The sequence below is a fragment of the Cibotium barometz genome, chromosome 5 (assembly GCF_041138505.1).
Source record: "Cibotium barometz isolate CiBa-2024 chromosome 5, ASM4113850v1, whole genome shotgun sequence".
Lineage (NCBI taxonomy): Eukaryota > Viridiplantae > Streptophyta > Polypodiopsida > Cyatheales > Cibotiaceae > Cibotium > Cibotium barometz.
Window position 1 is genome coordinate 4,973,706 of NC_141050.1, and position 3,277 is coordinate 4,976,982.

Sequence of the window (3,277 nt, forward strand, 5' to 3'; positions counted from 1 at the left end):
TTTTCTAAAAGACTAGTATGTGGCCAATTAGGTGATAGCCCAAGTTGTGAAGGTATATGCCTAAGACTAGGAGGTCCTTAGTTAAAACCTGATAATGTTTTCCTCAATGACATCACCTACAAGTGAATAAAAGGTGCCTACAAGTGAATAAAAGGTGCCTACAAGTGAATAAAAGGTGCCTACTGTGGGTGGTGAAAAATGGCAACAACTATGAGGGGATCTTGGACTACTTAAAGCTAGTTTTTTTAAAAACCAATATATTGTTAATAATTTAAAAAAAACATCCTTGGTCTTTGATTACAATCATTTTAAGAATAGTTCATGCAATAGTATAGCTTCTAGATGCTTTAAGGTTCTTGGTTCTTAGGCTTAATTTGATTTTACATGTTTAGGAATGACTTACTCTATATTATAGGGGCCCTAATATTTTAGTGTTGGAAAACAACTCTGAGTATTTATATTATGTTTTAAGCTAAGGACTAGCATGCCCTTAGAATGCCACCCATAGACATGAACATAGAAACACGCTTATCTCTCGTAGTTCTTAGAGTAGTTTGATACCCACCTAAGGCATTACCTTGCAAAGTGCTAGGATCATGACAACAACCAATTACTACCTTATGAGGAGTTAGCATACTATAAGAGTGGTGTGCCATAGCATACCCACTAAAAACTCTATATGCACCATAATTTTTTGAGTAGGAATTACCATACCCTCACTAGCTATTGTCTCAAATAAGTTTGTGTATTTCATTTCTATTTTGCTTTATCTATGTGAGAAAATGGTACCTATAATACTTTTAATGTTCCCAATACCAAACTATTGTGGCAAGACAGTGAGCGCACTACTAGGCATGCATTAGAGGTATGAAGATGAGAATTTAGGAAAGTGCATGGGATTCTAAGAATTCCCCCCATAATGAACATGATTTGAATGTGTGACTTGAGTGACATGAGTGGGTGAGTCAATGTGGTTGGTTGTGAGAGCTTCAACATCATGTGGAATTTGTTGAAGATCTTGAAATTAAGTAAAGATGTGGATTTTGTTAAAAATCTTGAAAGTAATTTGTGTAGTGTGTTGCATTTTTGTTTTTGAATTTTTGATTGTAGGAAGCCCTTCTTCAAGAAGAAAACAATCTTCTCAAACTAGAGGTAAGAAGTTATGATTCACTGTTTGACAAAGTTGTGTGACAAAGTTGTGTGATGAAGAAACTTAGGTGATCTTATGAAGGTTCTATTGACATATGTAGCTTTCCAAGGCTATTTCTATAAGGGACAATGTTCCCTTATTGGGTTTGAGCACTCATACCATCCAAGAGTGTTCAAGTGAAAACTTATCCTCCACCCACTCTATAGAAATAGTAGTTGCTAAATCAACCCAAGAATCTCCAAAATCAGCCCAAGAATCTCCAAAATCAACCCAAGAAGATAATGTGACTTCTCTCTATCTTGGGTACGTATGTCTTCTACTTGTATTTTGAAGACTTCAATTAATAAAATCTAATATAGTAATGAACCATGTTTCTGAACATCTCCATTATTTCCATGCTCACAAGTTGAAAAAGCTAATGAACCATGTTTCTAACATCTCCCCATTATTTCCATGATCTAGGTTGGAGTTGTTTCCATCCAATGTGGAGTAATACGACATGCTATCCCTCTCATAGATGTAATGCCATCCAAGCTACAGAAAGTGTCCAAAATGTGTAGATATGGACTAGAATATTCTTCTTGAAGGATATTCTTCTAGTATGTGACTACTCTTAGCTTTATTAACTACCTCTATTTGATGTGATAGATTATTTTGGTGATTCCATGTTCCCACATATTAATTAGCGAGTAAGATAAAATATAGCTTTTTTTTTCTAACCTCTTCTTTATCATACCTTATGCAAGGACATTGAGAGACTTCTAGGAAAGCCTTAATCAAATGATATTGTTAATAATAGAGGGATTCAAGGGTAGAGACTAAATATTGCATCGTTGTTTTGTCAATAATAAAGGGATTCAAGAGTAGACACTAAATATTTCATCTTTGTTTTGTTTGCATAAATTTGGAATTTTCTTTGGATGAGTCTTAATTGATATAAATGGACTAAGTTACATATTCTTGTTTGTTAGTCACATATTTTTATCACCTATATATACTGGATCTTTGTAATGCTACTTGCCTTTGATTCCATCATTACACACAATACTAAAGCAAGTTGAGTGGTGGTGGTTTCATGTAGCTATTATTTATGGCATGCGTTTTGTTTGGCCTTGATGGTGTGTGAAGTCCAAAGTATATTGAAGTTAAATCACTTCCTTATAAAGATAAAAACTTATTTAACCATGGGAGACATGCATCTGCATAATGACAGTTAAGATGTTATGCAATCCACATGATTGTGGAAAAATTAAAATTGCACACAAGTGACAAGAAAGTAGATGTTACATTCATAATGTGGTTGAGTGTAGGACCCAAGTAAGAGCAACCTACGTGGACTTTGCAAAAGAGTACATTAGGTGGAATACAAGTCTTAAAAAACAACCTAGAAGAGTTAACATCCGTAATAATTCTCTCTTCTTTGGGTATTTTGTCATCACGAGCCTTTTGTTCACATGAGGTGTTTATAATAATTTAGAGATTGCAAGCACATATAAAAAAATAGGGTCCATAGTAAAATTTTATTCTTATCCAAGTAGTGAAATAAAAGATTTAAAAAATCTTAATTTTATAAATATGGGAAGAAAGTTATTAGAGATTATGTATATGGTGGACTATTGTATAATCTTTCTCTCTCTCTCTCTATATATATATATATATATATGTGTGTGTGTGTGTGTGTGTGTGTGTGTGTGTGTGTGTGTATGTATGTATGTGTGTGTGTGTATGTGTGTGTGCAAAAGATAATATTCACTTTTTTTTTATTTTGAGAACAAAGTTGTGCATTGATTTACAATACTTTCTCGGAGATTGTTTATCCTAAGGACAAACTCGGGAATCTATTTGGTAAGATCCAAGGCATAGATCTTTGTGGAATTAGTAATCCCCAAAAATCTTGTATGACACTTACCACAACAATGAATCCTACACTTATGGATGAATTGAGTGATTTAATCATAGATATGTTGGGATGCATAATGTGTCTCCCCATTCACAACTATAGTTGGATATGGAAAAAATTCCCATAGAATATGAAATATTTTAGTACCCTAAGATTCTCTAAAATTTGATGGATTCATAGCTCAGCATCTGAGTTAGAATCTACTGGTGAATACACATTTGTGTGTA

At 33.7% G+C, this 3,277-nt stretch overlaps 1 long non-coding RNA gene across 1 annotated transcript; it reads left to right on the forward strand.

Annotated features, from left to right (window-relative positions):
• The first annotated feature begins 1,108 nt into the window (after positions 1 to 1,108).
• Positions 1,109 to 1,752, forward strand: LOC147637989 (uncharacterized). The gene is made up of 3 exons (XR_015265317.1): positions 1,109 to 1,152; positions 1,251 to 1,453; positions 1,613 to 1,752. It is a non-coding gene; the product is annotated as an uncharacterized LOC147637989 (long non-coding RNA).
• The last annotated feature ends 1,525 nt before the right edge of the window (positions 1,753 to 3,277 follow it).